The sequence below is a fragment of the Heteronotia binoei genome, chromosome 4, assembly GCF_032191835.1.
Source record: "Heteronotia binoei isolate CCM8104 ecotype False Entrance Well chromosome 4, APGP_CSIRO_Hbin_v1, whole genome shotgun sequence".
In the NCBI taxonomy this organism is placed as follows: Eukaryota; Metazoa; Chordata; class Lepidosauria; order Squamata; family Gekkonidae; genus Heteronotia; species Heteronotia binoei.
Genome location: NC_083226.1, coordinates 94,623,436 through 94,645,539, shown reverse-complemented (window position 1 = coordinate 94,645,539; position 22,104 = coordinate 94,623,436). Strand labels below are relative to the sequence as shown.

The 22,104-nt window shown below is 45.5% G+C and overlaps 1 protein-coding gene across 1 annotated transcript in view; it reads left to right on the top strand.

Annotated features, from left to right (window-relative positions):
* The first annotated feature begins 7,491 nt into the window (after positions 1 to 7,491).
* The window catches only part of ZNF475 (zinc finger protein 475), a 117,236-nt gene continuing 102,623 nt past the window's right edge, over positions 7,492 to 22,104 (top strand). The window contains exon 1 of the mRNA XM_060236420.1: positions 7,492 to 7,739. The gene's annotated coding sequence lies outside the window, so the exon portion shown is untranslated. The remainder of the gene's footprint in view (positions 7,740 to 22,104) is intronic.

Sequence of the window (22,104 nt, the reverse complement as noted above, 5' to 3'; positions counted from 1 at the left end):
TAATCAATACCTTAATACATATATATATCATAATAAAGCATAATATCATAATGTATCATAATAAAATCACACATGAGACCAGGAATATTAACGATAGTTGAAATATATGTGTGTGTGTGTGTGTGTGTATGTATATGTGTATATATATGGCTATGTATGTGTGTGTATGCATTCTATATGGTCACTGTATACTTGCCCTATATGATTTTCTAATCATTAGATTCACTATAGCTCTTTAGCCTATTAGAGAAATCTAACAAATCCATTTAATAAACATCTCCTCTCTGTGTCCAGCCTGAGTTTCTGACAGGCTTTCCCATTTGACAATCTTTCTCACCCCCTCCTCCTTTCTTTATTTCACTACGATATTGGAATAATTGTCATAGAAAGCCCTCTATAGGAGATCACTTCAGCTTCCTTATCAAGCTCATCTCTCTCCAACAGGTATAGACGAATCCATAACATTATTCTATAAGAGTCAGGCCACTTAATATTTTCTTCATGCTAAACATATTGAAGCTCCATACAAGGATAATTGTCGAAGTCCTCTTCTGCAACGAGATTAATAAACTTGTTTTTCCCCAGATCCAGCTGTCCTGGGAAGATGTCCTGGAACCATCGACTTGTTTACAGCATTTTTGTACAATTATGCAGCCACATACCAAGATACGGACTCCACGCACATCTGGCCGCTAATTAGTATCAAATGTATTTTCCCAGATAAATTCATCCATCGGCCCTATATCTCTTTTACTCAGAGAAATTACAGGCCCTTCAATAGACAGTCATATAGAAACATCATATATATAAAAATCCAACAAATAACAGACTAAACAAGTCAAAATGTGTATGATAAAATGGATGCAGAATGTTGGTAAAGAGATATCCTTCCAACACTAAAAAAATTTATGTATGAAAGATGAAATTCGCAGTGTGTCAGACCTTAAAAGAAACTGGAATAAGATGTTTTTCTGCTGATACCTTGCTGCAACAGACATTTAAAAGATGGGTAAGGATTATAAAGGAACCTGTTGAAAATGCAAAGGAACAGAAGGCACTTTTTATCATATGTGGTGGACTTGGAGAGAGAGAGAGAGAGAGAATATTAGATTGAAATATATGCAGAGATCTAGAAAACCCTAAGAACTAAATTTCCAGTGAACCTAGAGATGATGTTATCGGGAATGACTCCGGACAATGTTGAAAGAACATTTATTTAGATTTATTTATTTATTTAGATATATGCTTAATTAGCATTTATTTAGATATATGCTTAATTAGCAAGCATCCAAATAGAAGTCATAAGATTCCTCAATTAAAGAAGTTTAGAGTGACAGATCAGCTGAATATGCTGTAATGGCAAAGTTTAACAAATCAAGTAAACAAAAGGCCAATTAATGACATCTAGCCTTCTTAGTTGAACTGTAGCACTGAAATGTATAATTTACAATGATTTAACTGTTTATTTAATTTTAACTTATGAATGTAATTTTACTTGTTTTAATCGCTTAATTGTTTGTTGTAATATTGTATTTATTATCATGGTATATACCGTGTCGTGTTAGCTGCCCTGAGCCTGCCTTTGGCGGGGGAGGGCGGGATACAAAAATAAATTTATTATTATTATTATTGTTATTATTATTATTATTAAAGAATTTCAGTAGAAATGGAGGCTATATTACTCATATTATCGGTAAAGGTAGATAATTAAAGATACACTTACCCTCCCTGAAATAATTGAAGAGTTGGGAGAATATAAAAGATTATAGTCATTTATTGATAGTATTATATCTATTTTAGTAAAAAGAGATAAGCCAATGCTAAGTATTTACATCTAGAATTTCCTCTTTGGAGAAAGATTTAAAAATGCTGTGTAAAAATTGTTACATTAAAATTCTAAAAATTGTATACACACACACAAAATACATACATACTAGGAATAAAGCCCATTGTAAGGGGAAATACAGCAAGCTCAAGAATGAGGCTCTGGACAAATGCCCCCCACCCTTGCTGTCTTCCCACCCACCCACTTGCTCACATTATAATTGTTTATGGAAACACCCACTGCCATAAATTTAATAGATGCTAAATAGGCACCATTTTCTTAAAGCAACACACACTCATTTTATCATTAATGTTTATGCCCATGTTATTCTCACTAACAGTACCTTCATGCCTTTATCATAACCCATGCTGTACTTTTTAAACAGTTCACATCATAACCATATTAGAAGTAAAAATAATGCCTGATAACATTCACATCTTAAAGGTGCATACAGAAATTTAATACACTTATACCTCATGGGTTGAATGCTAGTGTTGACTACAGTCCTTTTTTATAAAGCTTTTTTCCCAATCATGATAGAACTATGTGTATAATCAGTGTTTAGTTAGAATAACGTTATGGGCATAAACATTGATGATAAAATGAGTATTTTTGTAAAGCAACTCATACTCACTTTATCATCTATGTTTACACCCATAATGTAGATTGGATTGTTATGAAAGTGGGATTGTGTTGGCTATAAATATATTGTATTGTTGTAGTTCTAACTAAGAAGGGGACCAGACAGAGAGGTATTGAAACACGCACATTATTAATACCCTGGGGTGTGTGTAGTTGTCCTATTTTTGCCTTTCTATCAATTGGAAGAAGTAGTCCTGCAGCAGACACCTCTGAGTAAGACAAACAGCTATACCTTTTGCCCTTCCCTTTAGTGGGCAGAGCGTTAGGAAAAATGGAAACAGACAGAACATAAGCCATATTTATTGCCTCTTTCTGGCCCAGACAATTATAGTTCCCAAAGTTGTTACACATGACAACAGTTGTTACGCGCGCGCCGCCGGAAACAGGAAGTGACGTCACTTCCGGTGACGGCATGCCACCACAGGAAACAGGAAGTGACATCACTTCCTGTGACATCATTTCCCCGCGTCACCTGCCGGAAATGGGAAGTGACATCACTTCCTGTGACATCATTTCCCCCAAATGACATCATTTCCCCCAAATGCCACTGCCGGAAACAGGAAGTGACTTCACAGCACTTCCTGTGACATCCCCAAAAATCCCCCAAATATCACCGCCGGAAACAATTTTGTTCTGAAATCCTGTATATACTTCATCAGTATATGGGATAAGGCACTTTCTCAACTGTGCTGCATAATGCAGCCTATTTATTTTGTCCTGTTTGCTCTGTTGGCTCTATCTGCGCCACCTTCATCACTTTCGGGGTGTGGATCCCCCAGTGGGGTGCTCTCCCGACTCCCTCCGCCGGCTGTTTCTGATAGCCCTGCGCCCCCTCTTTCATTTGATATGTGTCCCGTGCGGGTGCCACCCTCCCGCCGGGAGATGCCGCAAAATGAGCCCCCTTGAGGCTTATGGCGGCAGGGCTCGGGGGAAGCGAGCTATACTGCTGTTCTTTTGAGGGGTTATAGAGTGTTTCGAGCCCGTCCCTGTGGCATCGGTCCCATCGTTGTGGGGCCCAGGGGGCCGGCGCAGCGGCACGCCGAAGCAGCCTGTCACTAATAACACAGGTCGAGATGCAGGACAGGAACCCGGAAGTGACCGACAGGCTGCTTCAGCGTGCCGCTGCGCCGGCCCCCTGGGCCCCACAACGATGGGACCGATGCCACAGGGACGGGCTCGAAACACTCTATAACCCCTCAAAAGAACAGCAGTCTAGCTCGCTTCCCCCGAGCCCTGCCGCCATGCCTCAAGGGGGCTCCTTTTGCGGCATCTCCCGGCGGGAGGGTGGCACCCGCACGGGACACATATCAAATGAAAGAGGGGGCGCAGGGCTATCAGAAACAGCCGGCGGAGGGAGTCACGAGACCACCCCACTGGGGGATCCACACCCCGAAAGTGATGAAGGTGGCGCAGACAGAGCCAACAGGACAAAATAAATAGGCTGCATTATGCAGCACAGTTGAGAAAGTGCCTTATCCCATATACTGATGCAGTAAATACAGGATCTGAGAACAAAATTGCACCAGAAGACACAAACACAAAGCTCCCTTACACTGAATCAGTGCTTGGGTCCACCAAAGTCAGTATTATCTACTCCAGTCACAAACACAAAGCTCCCTTACACTGAATCAGTGCTTGGGTCCACCAAAGTCAGTATTGTCACATAAGAACATAAGAGAAGCCCTGTTGGATCAGGCCAGTGGCCCATCCAGTCCAACACTCTGCGTCACATAAGAACATAAGAGAAGCCCTGTTGCATCAGGCCAGTGGCCCCTCCAGTCCAACACTCTGTGCCACATAAAAATATAAGAGAAGCCCTGTTGCATCAGACCAATGGCCCCTCCAGTCCAACACTCTGTGCCACATAAAAATATAAGAGAAGCCCTGTTGCATCAGACCAATGGCTCATCCACTCCACCACTCTGGTCACATAAGAACATAAGAGAAGCCCTGTTAGATCAGGCCAGTGGCCCCTCCAGTCCAACACTCTGTGTCACATAAGAACATAAGAGAAGCCCTGTTGGATCAGGCCAGTGGCCCCTCCAGTCCAACGCTCTGTGCCACATAAAAATATAAGAGAAGCCCTGTTGCATCAGACCAATGGCTCATCCACTCCACCACTCTGGTCACATAAGAACATAAGAGAAGCCCTGTTAGATCAGGCCAGTGGCCCCTCCAGTCCAACACTCTGTGTCACATAAGAACATAAGAGAAGCCCTGTTGGATCAGGCCAGTGGCCCCTCCAGTCCAACACTCTGTGTCACATAAAAATATAAGAGAAGCCCTGTTGCATCAGGCCAGTGGCCCCTCCAGTCCAACACTCTGTGTCACATAAGAACATAAGGAGGGAAGGGAAGGGAAGGGAGGAAGGAAGGAAGGAAGGAAGGGAGGGAGGGGGAGGGAGGGAAGGAAGGAAGGAAGGGGGAGGGAGGGAAGGAAGGAAGAAAGGAAGGGAGGAGGGAGGGAAGGAAGGAAGGGAAGGGAGTGAGGGAAGGAAGGGAGGGAAGGAAGGAAGAAAGGAAGGGAGGAGGGAAGGAAGGAAGGGAGGAGGGAGGGAAGAAAGGAAGGCCGCCCCCCCCCCCCGCGCTTTCGGCTCCCTTACCTGATTCCAGGGCGGCATCCAGCGGCGGCGGCGGGGAGTCCTGCGGCGGCGGCCTCGCAGCGAGGGAGGGAGGGAGCTGCCGGCGCTGGCCTCTGGAGGCCTCCAGGGACCAGCGCCGGCTGCTCCGCGGCTTCCCCGCGGCCTCCGCTGGTCCCTGGAGGCCCTCCAGGGACCAGCGGAGGCCGCGGGGAGGCCTTTGCTGGCCGGCGCTGGTCCCGGAAGGCCTTCCAGAGGCTCTGGAAGGCCTTCCGGGACCAGCGCCGGGTGCCCCGTGGCCTCCGCTGGTCCCTGGAGGCCCTCCAGAGACTCTGGAGGGCCTCCAGGGACCAGCGGAGGCCGCGGGGAAGCCTTCGCTGGCCAGCGCTGGTCCCGGAAGGCCTTCCAGAGGCTCTGGAAGGCCTTCCGGGACCAGCGCCGGGTGCCCCGCGGCCTCCCCGCGGCCTCCGCTGGTCCCTGGAGGCCCTCCAGAGACTCTGGAGGGCCTCCAGGGACCAGCGGAGGCCGCGGGGAAGCCTTCGCTGGCCGGCGCTGGTCCCGGAAGGCCTTCCAGAGCCTCTGGAAGGCCTTCCGGGACCAGCGCCGGGTGCCCCGCGGCCTCTCCGCGGCCTCCGCTGGTCGCTGGAGGCCCTCCATAGTCTCTGGAGGGCTTCCAGCGACCAGCGGAGGCCACGGAGAGGCCTCCACCACTGCCGCCGGGCCCCGCGCGCGGGCGGGGAAGGCGGGGAGGGAGGGAGGGAGCGTCCCTGCGCGTGCGCAGGGGCCCTGCGCAGGCGCAGGGACGCTCCCTCCCTCACTCCCCGCCTTCCCCGCCGGCGCCCGCGGCCCACCGGCTCCGGGGCTGCCTAAACCGGGACCTTTAATGGTCCCAGTATAGGCAGCCCGGGAGCCGGGATTGGGTGGCCAGAACCGGGAATGTCCCTGGAGACCGGGACGGTCTGGCCACCCTAAATGCTACACACATCTTAGATATAAGAAGAGCATTACTTTATTATGTGGACAGAACAAGGTCTTTCCACAAAGACAAAAGACTGTTCATTTGCTCCTGGAGCCTTAAGAAGGTCAAGGCATCTTCCTCTCAGACATTATCTAGATAAGTGGTATTAGTAATTTGCACCTCCTATAAGTCTACAGGTGTTCCATGCCCCATCAGACTTAAGAAACCCTCTAGGTAGGCCCAGGGTTCCTCTACAGCTCTACAGCGCTACACTGACATGTGCCTTTGAGGGGCGTCTGCAATTCTACAACGTGGTCTTTGGATGACACATTTAGGGATGGGTACAGACTGAAATACGAACCAAACTTTATGCCAAATCAGGCTGGCTGGTTCATGCTTTGGGAACATGTTCCTTTCCATGATCCGCCCAAGAACCTCTCTTAGGCAGGAAATCCCGCACATGCTCAGTTTAGGTCAGATCGACAGCCCCAGTTCTAGAAATATTTAAGCTAGAGAGTCAATGTCCATTACCAGCCTGTGTAAGCACCGTCCCCATGTGTGTCTTCACAGAAGACATCAATGAACAAAAGTTACAGGTAACTGCAACTCTGTTTTACAATGATTTATGGTTTGTTTTTACATGAATGACTTGAGAGGGGGGTTCAGGCTCATGCACTTCCTTTCAGTCATTTTCTTCCAGTTTGGTATAATGAGCCAGTTTCGTGCAGTGGTCAGAGAGCCAGTTTCATGTAGTGCATGGACTCTAATATGAGAGAACTGGGTTTGATTCCCCACTCCTCCACATGCAGCTGCTGGGTGATCTTGGGTTAGTCACAACTCTCTCAGAGCTGTTCTCTCAAGAGCAGTTCTTGGAGCACTCTCTCAGCCTCACATACATCACAAGGTGTCTGTCATGGGGAGAAGAAGGGAAAGGATTCCTTCCTTCCTTCCTTCCTTCCTTCCTTCCTTCCTTCCTTCCTTCCTTCCTTCCTTCCTTCCTTCCTTCCTTCCTTCCTTCCTTCCTTCCTTCCTTCCTTCCTTCCTTCCTTCCCTTGTGCCTTGCAGTCCAGTGAGAAACTTGCATTTTCACAACTGTAGCATGTTGTCGCATCTAAAATACAAACTATGGTTTACTCTCTTTTCTAGAAACCAGTATCCAAAACCAGCGTTTGAAAGACACTTTCATTATATTGCCTAAGGTCTGTGTTTGTGAGAGAGGGAGGGAGGGTATTGTAAAGAATATGGTTCTCTTCAGAGCTTTGCTTGTGTAAAAATCTCGGGTTCAAGCATTAGGCCTAGACATTCTCGGAGAGATAACTGAAACAACAGTGCTGTGACCTTCAAGCTAAATTGGTTGCATCTGGCTGAGGGAGGTGTACCAGTCTTCTCTGAGTCTCTTAATTGGCAAATACCAAATATCTGAGAGATGGCCTTGTACTTGGGAATGGAGAAAATGTTTCATTTCTTCTTCCCCCTTGCAAGTCATGTGTCTCAGTAATAAGAAGAGAGTTACAACACCTCTCAGATTCTGATTGGCTATTGGAGCCCATCAGAATCGTTTCTGTAAGTTAGCTTGCTTTTTGTATTGTTCTAGCCTGGTAGCCATTTGGCAAGAATCACATCAACGGCTGCCCAGCTTAGGTCAACATACATCTTGAAGTCACTGAGAACCAGAGCTTTGTCTCTGAGAACCAGAGCTCTGATGCTGAACCTGACAACCTTTTGGAGTACAACTGGTAACTATTGAACTGTATTAGTTAAGCTAAAAAAGTCTAGAATTTATTGTTTTGTCTCCTTCACAGTCTTCTATATTTTTAATATTTTTGCACTTTAATAAATCAATTATATTTTTTACCTTGTATGGAGTTTGTCTCCTGTAATCTCAAAAGCCTAAATCTGGGTCTTGGACTCTTGACCACCTGCTGTGTAATATTTTAGTTTGGGAACTCAGGGTGTAATCGTACCTTGCAGGGCTTTCTTGTTAATTCCTTGAGAGGCCAAGAGGCTTGTCTTTTCACTCTTGTGTCATTGGGAAATAGAAAAGACTGGTGGCAGATACCATTCAGGTTGGAGTGAGAATTAGTCTTTCTCTAGCATTTTGTAACTTGTTTTGCTTTGCCTTTCTACCCAGGGTCTTCTCATCCCAGGTTTGGGGTGAGCAAAACCTTGACAGATATACTTTTGCTCTTTATATTATCCCTTTAACATGACAGTTGTCACTATGTTTCTTTCTAAGCCTGTATATGATGCCATAGAATGATTAAGGAATTGACCTTTAATAGTTCAGTACTACAGTTGTTTTTACTGCGACAGCTCGAAGAAGTGATATCCACATTCTTAATTGTAAATGACATTGTTATGCTGCACTCCATTTACTGCCTTCAGGTTGGAAATTCCCTTGAGCAGAAATGCCTTGACTTCAGAGAAGGTGGAAGAGGCAGCATATTCATATTGCTCTGAACATAAATCAATACTTCATTTTAGTGATAAAGGACTTATATGAAATATATACTATCTTGGCCTTTAAATCAAGCTGAATGAAATATATTCCCAAGGATTGTTTACTCAACTGGACAAGAGCATTCAAGCCGTTCATTTGAAGTGAATACTAAGGCTGATATAATTTTAAGGAATGAATTAATCAGGATAAAACTTCCTTTTATTGTATCAGTAGCAGGAAGGGAGAAAAATTACCCATGAGACCAACATAAATTATTTGACAGAGGTGATATTCTAAACCAACCAGTACAGCATTTGATTGGTTATTTGGAGCAATACACTGGTCAATATACATCAGACTAGGGCTGTCTTCTTAAATGATGGTAAGCATGGTTGTTTAACCAGAAATAATCTGTACTTTCCATTATTTTTTAAAATTATTATTGTGTTCAAGTGTTATCTCCAAATGGGTTTGCAAAAAGTAATGTTCTGCCCCCACAAAGGAGAAGAGGGTTAACTCAGCAAGAAGAAAGTAATGCTGTACTTTTAAATTGCCAGGGGATTGTGGGATTTGTAGTTTGTGAATACCTTACAACAGGTGGGCTTAATTAGCACCCCTAATTGGCTATTGTATACTGTTTTCGATCCTCTCAAGCCAAGGAAAGGATTAGTTTATTGCCTCTCTTCCCCTCTTTGTTTAGTATTCTGATTAGTTAGCCAGCATGGAAACCAGGAGGGATTCACATCTCTTTTTACCACTATGCATGGACTGAACAGGAAACCTGGCACTCAGTTCTTGCTTCACAGTCTCTAGCTATGTGTTCTGTAGACTTACAACATTTGAAGCACAACTTGTACTCCTTGATCACAGCCTTCCACTCCTCCAATGGTTTTTCTCTGAACTCTGCATTTGTTCAGAGGGTGAGATCTCTTGTGATATGGGCAGAAGGTAGCCGGCAACTCATTTGGCTGCTTTGGCTTGCGTTCTGTTGGCTTAGTTGCCTTGGGCTTCATGGGAACCTCCTCCACCCCTGTCTTCTTCACAGACACTGTCATCTTAGCCTTTGAGGTTGATGGTCTCGTCTCAGGGGCCACGTCAAGGCCCGGTGTAGATAGGGCTAGCTTGGGCCACCCAGGTCAGAGCTAACGTACACCATCAGAAAGAAGAGTGGAATAGCAAACCTGTTTGAAGTACTTTCTTGGTTTCTTCTTTGAATTGCAGGGAACCAAAATAGGCTGAAACAGTCTCATGTTCAGTGTTCCCTCTAAACTGAGTTAGTGTGCACTAGCTCACAGTTTTTTAGTCTCTGGCTTACATATTTTTGTCTTAGCTCAGGAAAAATGGCCCCAGACCAAACTAATTTAGGCAGTAGCTCACAACTTTTATGACAGTAGGTCATTAAGTAGAATTTTTGCTCACAAGACTCCACAGCATAGAGGAGCATTGTTCATGTCTAGTATTGACAATCAGCATTCTTAAATTATGAAATTTGATCCATATGGTCATGCCATTAGGTTTCATTAGGTGACACAATGTCTCTAAAACAACTAGACTTCTATACTCAAAATCCAGTGGTAGTGGAAAGTGCCCTTAAGTCATAGCAAATTAATGATGACCCTATAGAATTTTCAAGGAAAGGGACATTCAGAGGTCATTTGTCATTGCCTGCCTCTGTTCTGTAAGCCTGAACTTTCTTGGTAGTCTTCCATCCAAATACTTAGCTTCTGAGATGTGACAAGATCAGGATAATCTTGGTCATCCAGGCATAAACCTTTAAGCAGTTCCAAAAGATTGCTTCTCCAGTGACAAATCTGTAGGATTCATCAACGTTTTACTTTTCATGTTATAGTCCTTTAATCCTTGGTTTATTTTTTTCAAACACCTAATTTGTTGAATTTGTACCTAATGCTGAAGTTTACTGTACTAATAATGATAGAACAAAATTGTGTCTGGTGGCACCTTTAAGACCAACACAATTTTATTCAGGCAGACAACCTTTATTGGCATATCAAAGATGTTAAGATCTAAAAGTTTAAAAATGCAGTGAAAGAACAAAGTAAGGCATAAACAAAATACATCAATTAGTAGCTTCTCTGGTTCGAATTGCAAACTGAAGGAAACAGGCGACATTAGAGGTTATAAAAGGGTTATAACCAGAAAGTAGCTGCTGGACCTTAACTCTGTCAGGAAAACGACATTATGTACAAAGAAGGGAATTCAACAAATTTTCCTTGGAACTTAATGCAAAGTGAACAAGTTAACAAAACATGAGAAACAGATTCAGTAGCTCCCAAACTACAGGAGCATCATCTAACTTCATAAGGAATTTTTTATGTCTTCCAGAGAAGATGGCCAATGGCAGTACATTAAATCTGGCCAGCATGAATGCCCTTCTTTGCTGAGGGTGAGTTAGAGAGTAAAAATAGGTAGCTAACTGGCCAGGGGGTTGGAGACAATCCCAGGTGAGTTGGAAAGCAAGTTTTCATAGCTGTCTCAATCAGGTAGTAAAGTTGAATATCTAAAAGCCTGCATTTAATTATCTTAAATACTTTTAAGGCAGATGATAGGTACAATGAGTCCAGAGGAATGCCAATAGATCTAATTTTAATGGACTAATTTCAAATTAGATTCATGATAATCTGTCAACATTAGAAAAATAAAATAATTCAAATCAGAATTAAACAAGAGGCGAAGCCAAAATTTAATTGTCAAAAGCCAGGCCTGTGTTTCTAACAACATCTGGCCAGTTTCAAGACAAATTGCAGCATATGGAACACAATTTGGGAGACAAAGGATTTTCTGTAGAAAAAAAGATTGTAGCTCCTCAACAGAAGGATTAATTACACTTTTCCATATAGGGGCTCCATACAGGAATTGTGGGCTAGATTTAGCATTAAAAACTTTTAAAGCTATGGGAACATACCTATTGTCTCTTAAATTAAAAAAAAAGTGGGCGATGGCAGCAGTACTATTCCTTGCTGTGCTGTTGGCAGGATTACGATGTGTAGCCCAGTTCCCATTATATCAAAAATTAATTCCCAGATATTTGAAATATTTAACCTGCTTGATGGTTTTTCCCTGAATTGTCCATGCAAGCTGTTTCCAAGATGTAGCGAAGACTAAGATCTTTGTTTTCCTGAAGTTCAGAGTTCGTCTGTTGTTATCACAATAGATCATTGCTGTAGAAGACACCTCAGACCAATTTTATTCAAGGTATAAGCTTTCGTGTGCAAGCACACTTATTCAGCTACAGTGAAACGGAATTTCCTCAACCATTAAATATAGAAAGTGGGGGAGGTAATTGTCAGGAAAGACAAATTGAAGTCAAGACAAATTGGAAATTACCAGTCTATACATATAGCTACATATAGGTAGCATAATGAAGCTGTTTAAAGGATTCAGCGATCAAACAGGAATAATACGCTTTCTTAATATAGTAACCATTTGTTTGGGCTCAATTCTTGGGCAAAACAGTGAAGGAAATAAATATGTTAAAATTGGACATTGGCATATCCTTAATTGTAGAATGCTGAGAGTACTTAATTGATACCCTGCCATCCAACTCCTCTCAAGCATGGAGGTGATTTTACAGCATCTTCTTCTTTGAAGTGGGGCAATTGGCTGTGCAGATTTATCTCCCCATCCCCAGACCAGAGAAATACCAATTTCTATTATTCATTAAATTATAATCTACTATTCTAATCTATCATTACAAATAGATAAAATAAAATGGCCCTACTGAGGGATTAGTGAGAAGACAGATTTAAGCGCTGGATGAGGTTAGCATATGTAGTGAGATAAGAAACCAATATTCCTGTTAAGTCCTGGGGGTTCCATCATCTTGAGAGTTGTAATAACTTGCAGTTCAGCAATTTCCCTTTGAAGTCTTTTCTTGAAGTTCCTTTGCAATAAAACAGCTACTTTGAGATCACCCACTGAATGTCCTGAAGTGTTCTCCTACAGGTTTCTCAATCCTGTGGTTCCTGATGTCAGATTTTTTGTCCATTTTTCCTTTGGTGTAGGGTTGGAAAGATGAAAGATAGGGGAAATGTCATTTCTGATTATTCAACAACTTTTTGCTTGAAGAGAAATTCCCAATGCTATTTCCTAGACAGGGGCAAATATACTTTAAGGCACCTTGAGAAGAAAACTTCCAGTCTTTTATGAAATCATTAGCCAATAACCAGACCTGGTGCTAGGGGTTCTAGCACCCCAGGCCGAAACCTGCCCTCCCCCCCCCCCAAGAAATTTCAGCCGCACGCACAAAGCTCACACGGCCCATTGCCATCACCAGAAGTGACGTCATCAACCTACCCCTGTGCTCAGCCCTCTCCCACTTCAAAGGGAGCTGGAAAAACCTTTTCCTGGCTCCCTCTGAAGTTGGAGAGGGCTGGGCACGACACAGGCCAAGCCACATGTTCTTTCAAGAACACACAGCTTGGCCCACCTTTGCCCCCCTGACTTCGCCGAAAGAACGCACAGTTCAGCCTGCCCCATGTCAGTGGGTGTGCTCAGAGCCCACACACTGCCATGCCCCCGACTTTGCTAAGACTTAGCCTCAGCAAAGTCGGGGTGTGTGGCAGCAAGCATGCGCTTCTCAGAGCCCGTCTCTGAGTGCTCTTGTTGTCTTCCTGACCTTGCCAATGCTTTCCAAGCCTTGGTGAGGTCAGGAATTTAGCGGGTAAGGAGAGGAGGTGCCTCATGTGCCCCTAAGCCAAGTGACGCCCCTAGGCGGCCACCTACTTGGCCTACTCTCATGCGCCAGCCCTGCCAATAACCAGTCTCATTTCTCTTCTCACAGCTGTTTGTATTGCATGCCATTCCCGTGGCACTAAATGAAATGTTGGGCTGCTGACTCAAGTCTAAGGCCTGTTCTTCCTCAGAGGTGAAAGACATCTGAATGGGTTGTTCACATGATCCTTCAGGGAGGCAGGAAAACTTTTTTCTCCTTCCTTTAGGCACCTTCAGAACAACCCACCCCTTCAGTTTATTTCTTGCCTCTGTAGGGCATCCAACCTGCCAGTTCCTCCAAGCATTACAGCATATTCACTCTGCAGCGCCTCAGTGAATGTGGAACTTATCAATCATGCCTCATTGGAAGAGATCTGTAGAGCAGCCACCTGGTCTTCGGTTTTCACCTTCATCCAACATTACAAGATCCATTCTATTGCATCAGCAGATGGAGCCTTTGGAAGAAAAGTGCTTCAACATATTATAAATCCAAGTGAATCCCACCCAACACAGGGACACTGCTCTAGGACATCCCATTCAGATATGCTCCACCTCTGAAGGAGAACAGACCATTGGTACTCACTGTGAATGGTCCTACTCCTCAGAGGACAGGAGAACATCTCGCCTCTCCGTGTATCATCATCTCTCTTTACTGTGCTGTATTGTTTTTCTCACACTTTTCTTCTTTCTGATGAACCTGCCTTTAGTCTCTTTTGTACTACTGGTCCATAGTGATTACAGTGTTTTTTACTGTTGAAGTGTTTTTTTCTAGTTATTACAGTTAGATATCAATAGCGAGTGTTCTCACTGCTTTCATAGTCCCTGGACTGAAGGGGCAGATTGTTCTGAAGGCACCTAAAGGAAGAAGAAAAAAGTTTTCCTGCCTCCCTGTAGGATCATGGAGACAATCCATTCAGATATCCTCCTGTCCTCTGAGGAGAAGGACACCTCACAGCGAGTACCAATGGTCCATTTTCAGTGATATACTTACCAGATTCTTGACTGGTGATGTTGCAAACAGGAATCTGCAGTTAAAGGTTTTGTTTGTTTGTTTGTTTTGCTTTGCTTTCTCTGGAGCTCCAATGGTATCTTATCCTATAAAGTTTTAACCATTGCAAGTAGTGTCGCTATCTTCAGCTTGGGAAATTCTGGTAGATTTGGTGGTGGTACCTGGGGAGGACAGAGTTTGGGGAAAGGAGGGAGTTCAGCAGGGAAGTGATGCCATTGTCCAAAGCTCTCAGAACCATAATCATAGAGCTTGAAGATATATAAAGGGTCATCTAGTCCAGCCCCCTGCTTAATGCAGGAAATTCACAGCTAACTGCCCCTTCCTATTCCCCCAGTGACCCCTGCTCTATGCCCAGAGCAATAGTAATAAATATATACTGTGTATGTTCCCATTCCCAGCAATGTCAAACAAATCACTAATAAATTATTGTCATTATAAAAGAATTTTATTTGGGTATTATTAAATAAATTGACAAGAATTCATATACCATATCAATTTCAGAATTAAGTATGTAAAGTGCACAATGCCATTTCTCAAACATTCAAACAATGGGAAATGAGAGCCAGTTTGGCGTAGTGGTTAAGTGTGCGGACTCTTATCTGGAAGAACCGGGTTTGATTCCTCACTCCTCCACTTGCACCTGCTAGCATGGCCTTGGGTCAGCCATAGCTCTGGCAGAGGTTGTCCTTGAAAGGGCAGCTGCTGTGAGAGCCCTCTCCAGCCCCACCCACCTCACAGGGTGTCTGTTGTGGGGGAGGAAGGTAGAGGAGATTGTGAGCCACTCTGAGACTCTTCGGAGTGGAGGGCGGGATATAAATCCAATATCATCATCTTAAACAGTGGGATACAAATGTAATTGTACACCCAAAAAAGTCCAATCAGTTCCACTTGATAGTGTGAGATTCCACTCTTGAATAATATCAGATATATGCCATAAGAACCACTGATGAGAAACCTGTTTAAATGTTTACACATAATTTGATTAAAATGATTAAAAACTAAAAGCTGCAGAGCAGCTAGATAGAAGTACTGATTAATTGCCCTTTTGTCCCCACTCTTCACTCCACCTGGGAAGGAACTCAAAAAAGAACCAGAGGCCTAAGATAAGAGGACTGCAGGGAATAGTAGATGGGACAAAGCCCACTGAAATAGAAAAGATGTGCTGGAGCTGGCACAGCCTTAACAAATTTTGTTGACCTACTCATACTTAATACATTATTAATAAAAAGGTCTTTCTCATCTGATTTCTATTACAGTGAGATCCTGGCTATACTGACAACAATAGGAATGGCACTACATTTCATGGATCTAGGAGTTCTGTGATCTTCTGTGATGAAAGTTATTTAGAGATGGAGCAAAGTAAACAAATACCAAGGTCAATCCTTATTTGATTTTGAAACCTCCATGGAAGGATTTTTAAAGCAAAACAGATCTAACTTTTTAAGCATGTCAACATGAAATGCCCTTTAAAAATAATAGCACTATTTATCTTTTAGTCCTTACTACAGCATCACCCATTAAAAAAATCAATAGAAATTTCATTATATCTCAGTAGGGAAATAAAATGCCCAACATATGGAGCTTAGTTTAATGTGATGAGAAGCAGCTTGAATTTTCAGAAACCAAATAACTCATAGCAAATTCTTGAACAGAGCCAGGTTTGGTTTGGTTTTTTAATAATAAGCTAGCTTAATTGTTCATGCTGGTTACTTTTATGTGGCAATGTACATGTAATCTACATGGAACACAGTGATTCTTCTTCCACTTAAATCATGCAGAGCATATTGTACCTGCAGTGTTTTCTATTTGAAGCATTATTTGTAAGCAATTTGGAAACCATAGTTTTCTAAACTTTCATATTTGTTAATTCACACATGTCAGAAAATCTTCTGCGATAAATACTCTCTAGTATTAATTCAAAGATCCATTTTTAGATACAGTAGGTGACTAACTTTTCTCATAAGAATGTCAGAATAATGGAATTTTCTCCTCCTGCTCCCAAGCTTTTAAGAGAACTATCTCTCTTGTAGAAAAAGGGCTGGTTTTGATTAAATGTTGGAGTGCTGTCTTGTGCCCATTGATTGAACAGAGTAGGGGCCCCACTCCTGTGGAGCCTGTGGGCACTTTTGGAATATTAATAACAGGGAGTAATCATAACATAGCTGCTGCAGGAGGCTCATCAAAAAACAGCTGCCATTGGGTAGTGGGATAGAGTTTAAGAACATAAGAAGAACCCTGCTTGATCAGACCAGTCCAGCTTCCTGTCTTACATAATGGCCAACCAATTACTCTGAAGGACCAACAACAAGGCATAGAGACATAAGCCTTCTCTTGATGTTTCTTCCTGGAACTGGTATTCAGAGGTTTAAAAGGTAAAGAGAGTCCACTGTACAAGCACCAGTCATTCCCGACTCTGGGGTGACATCGCATCACAACATTTTTGCACCAGGCTTTTTATGAGGTGGTTTACCATTGCCTTCCCCAGTCATCTACACTTTCCCCCCAGCAAGCTAGATACTCATTTTACTGAACTCGGAAGGATGGAAGGCTGAATCAACCTCAAGCTGGCTACCTGAACCCAGCTTCCGCTGGGATTGTGCTCAGGTCGTGAGTAGAGTTTGACTGCAGTACTGCAGCTTTACCACTCTGTGCCACGGGTTTACTGTGGTGGTTTCCTTTAGTCACCGTGGCTAGTCATCATTGATAGAACTATCCTCCATGAATCTTTCTAATCCCCTTGTAAAGCAATATATACTTGTGCTCATTGTAATATTATCTGACAGCTAATTCCACATTTTAAACAATTGTTCTGTAAAGAAGTATTTCCTTTTACAAGCCAAATATCCTCTTATGATGGTAACAACCATTTTTGAAGAGGCACTCCCTGTAAACAGAAACATGATGCCTTCTGGGTTCTTCTGAAGAACATTCTGCTCCAGTAAGGTGGAAGACAGCAACGACTGGCTCTTTACTTTGAGAAGAGATGTTTTGTCAAAGAAATAAATGGGACCAGGATAGATATTAGTGAGCACCATAGTGCCCCTGAGCACTATAGAAAAAAATCATTGCTCTAGAACAGGGGTTCCCAACATGGTGTCCATGGGTGACTTGGCACCCGCTAAAACCTTTCCTGGTGCCTGTCAAGAGCTTTTAGAAAGTATTTGGGGTCAGATGGGGCTTTTCCCACCAAGGCTTCTTATTGGGTTTTTGAGATTTGATTGGCTTTGCAGATGGAGTGGGGGATTTGTTCGTGTGCACACATGAATACTTGGAGTTATGACTGACTTCTGGCGACCCCCCTAGTTGGGCTTGGAAACTCAGAGAGATGGCTTTTTATTACCTGCTTCTACCTCGTCCTGGTCTCCCATCCAAGTACTTGCCAGAGACCAGTCCTGCTTAGCTTACAAGATTATGCATGAGATAGAAAAGGTAGAGAAAGAAGTACTCTTCTCCATTTCTCACAATACAAGGACTCGTGGGTACTCAATTAAATTGCTGAGCAATTAAACTTCTTCACCCAAAGAGTGATTAACACATGGAATTCACTGCCACAGGAGGTGGTGGCGACTACAAACATAGATGGCTTCAAGAGGGGATTGGTAAACATATGGAGCAGAGGTCCATCAATGGCTAGTAGCCACAGGGTATAGGTGGAACCCTCTGTCTGGGGCAGTGATGCTCTGTATTCTTGGTGATGGGGGGCACAGTGGGAGGACTTCTAGTGTCCTGGCCTCACTAGTGGACCTCCTGATGGCACCTGGGTTTTTTGGCCACTGTGTGACAGAGTATTGGACTATATGGGCCATTGGCCTGATCCAACATGGCTTCTCTTATGTTCTTAACTAATGAGATCAATTTTTCCTGGGCTATTCAGATCAGGACAGCTTTGCAGATTTTTTTTTAAATCGCATACAGAGAGGTTAAAACTTTTATTTTACCATTGCAAAAAAGGCAGCAGGTGTGAATATGAGTTTTTTCCTTCTGATCTTTTTACAGCTGGGATCTGATGTGAGTGAGAGATTGGGGGGGGTCTATTTTAAATCAGAATGGGTGAGAGACGCTAACTGCACATACAGACACTCATGAACACACAGAGAGAGTGTGCTGGTTTAATTAATTGCAGCATTTTTCTAGCTGAACTTAATTTCCCTTAATCCATCAAGGAACTAGTAGGCTTACATTGAATGCTTCATATGACAAGAATATGGATTTTGCCTCCTTTCACATACATATTCCATTTTGACGCATATATCCCTGTTTTGTATGGGAATGTGTGGCCATGTATAGAAAGTGAATTAGCTTCCACTAAGAAAAGAAGGCTGGCTTCCTATTTCAAGGGAGCCTACATTGGGTTAATTCTCAGCTTGTTTTATTTATTTATTTATTTATTCAACTTAAATTTGTATGCTGCCCACTCCCTACAGACTCTGGGTGGCTCACAGTCACAATACCACAATAACAATACCGTATGGTTATAAAATCAAAACATATAACAATTTATAATTTAAAAACTTTTAAATGGTGCTATAAAATTTCTTACATAGGTGGTCCAGCTTCATTATAGTTCTTAATTCTCTGTATTGCTCTATTAGGTGTCTTATAGATGGATGATAGTATTTAGTGACATACTAGTGGCAGCTCCTCACGCATTAGTTGCTGTAGACCTGCTGGAAAAGGTTGGTTTTACAGGCCCTGCGGAATTGGGAGAGATCCCGCAGGGCTCTCGTGCCCTCTGGAAGTGCATTCCATAGATTAGGGGCTGCCACAGAGAAGGCCCTCACCCGTGCAGAGCATAATCTGGCCTCCCTTGGTCTGGGGATGGATAACAGATGTTGACCTCCTGAATGCAGAGTTCTCTGGGGTATATATGGGGACAGACGGTCCCTTAGATAGACAGGTCTATAATGTACCACGTGGAGAAACGGGCGTAGGGCAACATGCTTTATTCAGGGTACATTACAAGATGGAGAGAGAGAACACGCGGGCCGGGCCCCGCATATCTACAGCGCCGGAACTATTCCTCCTACTGGCCAGTCCAATGCTGGCCAGCCATTTTCCCGCCACAGATGGTGATTGGCGGATGCTCAGCGCCCTGCGTGGAGTCGCCGGGGTGTCCCCCGTCGCCTCCGCAGCTCGCGCGGACTAACACTTCTACGTTGTTGCGTTATAACGAAATGGTTGCTACCGCAATACGCTACACTCCTCCCCCCTTAGTTGCTGCACATAATCTTGGAGATAGGCGGGAGGCCGGCGTTCCCGTGCTGAACGCCGTGGGGTTGCTTGCGGTGGCTGGGTGACTTCAGCGTCCGGGGTTCCTCCGGGGGTTGGAGTGTCAGTGGGCTGCAGGGCTGGTTCCGGGGGTTGATTCTCCTCTGCCGGCGGGGGGGACCCCGCGGCTGGTGCAGCGGTCATGGGTGGCTCCCGGGTCCCTGCTTCTTCTGCCGCTTCCGTGGGTCTCTCCGGTAGGGTCCGGCGGCGCATCTGGTCGATGTGCCGGCGTAGGATCTGGCCCCCCTCGGTGGACACCTCGTAGTGGCGGGATCCCACGACCCGTAGTACCCGCCCCGCTAGCCACTCAGGCCCCGTGGCGTAGTTGCGGGCGAATACTGGATCCCCAGCGAAGAACCCCCTAGCCACGTCTCTGACCTCTGGGGACCCTCGCACGTCAGAGACTCGGTCGGGGTGCAGCCGGTCCAACCTTGTTGTGAGCTTGCACCCCATGAGGAGCTCTGCCGGGCTAACCCCGGTGACTGGGTTTGGAATGACCCTGTTGTCGAAGAGGAACGCGGCTAATCTGTGGTCCCAATCACCCTGCACGATTCGGCCCAGGGCCTCTTTGGTCGTACGGACCATCCGCTCCGCCTGGCCGTTGGTGGCCGGGTGGAAGGGGGCAGACCTTATGTGTCTTATGAGGTACCTCTGGAGGAACGCCTGGCAGTCCCCCGAGGTGAAGGCTGCCCCGTTATCCGAGACTATAGTGTCTGGGATGCCGTGGGTGCACAGGACCCTGCGCAGGGCTCGGATAGCGGCTGCGGAAGAGGTGGACCCCACAGGAATGACCTCTAGCCATTTTGTGTATGCGTCTACTATAATTATGAAGATCTGCCCCTGGAATGGCCCCGCGAAGTCTATGTGGAGCCTGGACCAAGGTTTCCTTGTGGTTTCCCACCGTGTGGCCGGGGCGCTGGGTGGGTCCGGCCGCGACTCCTGACATGCGCTGCATCTCCGGACCCAGTTCTCTATCTCCCCGTCCATTCCAGGCCACGAAACATAGCTCCTAGCCAGGGCCTTCATCCTAACTATGCCGGGGTGTGTTTCGTGGAGTGATTCCAGGACCCACTTCCGTAGAGGAGGGGGGACTACCACCCGGCTCCCCCATAGCAGGCACCCCTTGTGGGCTGCTAGTTCCTCCCTTCTCATTTTATAGGGCTTGAACTCTTCCCCCATGTTCCCTTCCGGCCACCCCCTCACCACCCAGTCGAGAACCCTTGCCAGAGTCTTGTCTTTCCCGGTGGCTTTGGCTACATCTGCGGCGTGGAGTGGCTGGTCCGGGAGTGACTCGATCGACATGACATGGTGTGCTGGGGCAGGATCGGGGCCCGTGTCCGGGAGCGGCAAGCGGCTGAGCGCGTCCGCGTGGCCCATCGCTTTGCCCGCTCTGTGTAACAAGGTGTACGTGTAGGAGTTGAGGAATTGATTCCACCTCAACACCCTTTGGGACAGGATTTGGGGGGTTTGGCGGTCCGGGGCCAGCAGACCCAAGAGTGGTTTGTGGTCCGTGGCGATTGTGAACCGTCGCCCATACAGATAATCGTTAAATTTGTGAACCTCCGCTACGATGGCCAGAGCCTCCTTGTCTATTTGAGCGTAATTACGCTCCGCCGATGTGAGGGTGCGGGAGTTGTAAGCGACCGGTACCTCCTGGCCGTCCGGTAGTTGGTGCCCCAGGACTGCGCCCACCCCACCCCGTAAAGCGATGCGTCGCAGGCCAGGACCACCGGTAGGCGCTCATCGAAGTGATGCAGCACTGCATTGGAGACCAAAACGTCCTTCACTGCCTGGAAGGCGGCGGCTTGTCGCTTGCCCCACACCCAAGGAGCTTTTTTGTCCAGTAGGCGGTGTAGGGGTTCAGCGATGGCCGCTTTGTGGGGTATGAATGTGTGATAAAAATTGAGCACCCCCAAGAAGCTCTGTAGCTCTGCTTTACACGTGGGAGCCGGGGCTTGCACGATGGCCCGGGTTTTTTCCTCAGTCGGGTGGATGCCCTCCGCGTCCACTGCGAAGCCTAGGAACTCCACCCGCGGCACTCCCAGCAAGCATTTCTCCCTCTTCACTTTTAGTCCAACAGCTTGAAAACGACGGAGCACCTCCCGGAGGCGGTTGCTGAACTCTGCGGGGTCCGGGGCGGCGATTAAAATGTTGTCGAAAAAGGGCTGGACTCCGGGGATCCCTTTGAGGAGAGCATCCATTATACTCTGGAAAATCCCCGGAGCCACACTGACCCCAAACTGTAGCCTCCAAACTGTAGCCAGTTTGGTGTGGAGAGCCAGTTTGGTGTGGAGAGCCAGTTTGGTGTAGTGGTTAAGTGTGTGGACTCTTATCTGGGAGAACCGGGTTTGATTCCCCACTCCTCCACTTGCACCTGCTGGAATGGCCTTGGGTCAGCCATAGCTCTGGCAGAAGTTGTCCTTGAAAGGGCAGCTGCTGGGAGAGCCCTCTCCAACCCCACCCACCTCACAGGGTGTTTGTTGTGGGGGAGGAAGGTAAAGGAGATTGTGAGCCGCTCTGAGACTCTTCGGAGTGGAGGGCGGGATATAAATCCAATATCTTCTTCTTCTTCTTCCGCACCCTGAAGGCTCCCCTGTGGGTCACTATAGTCTGGGCCTCTGCTGTTTTGGCGTCCACCGGGAGCTGTTGGTAG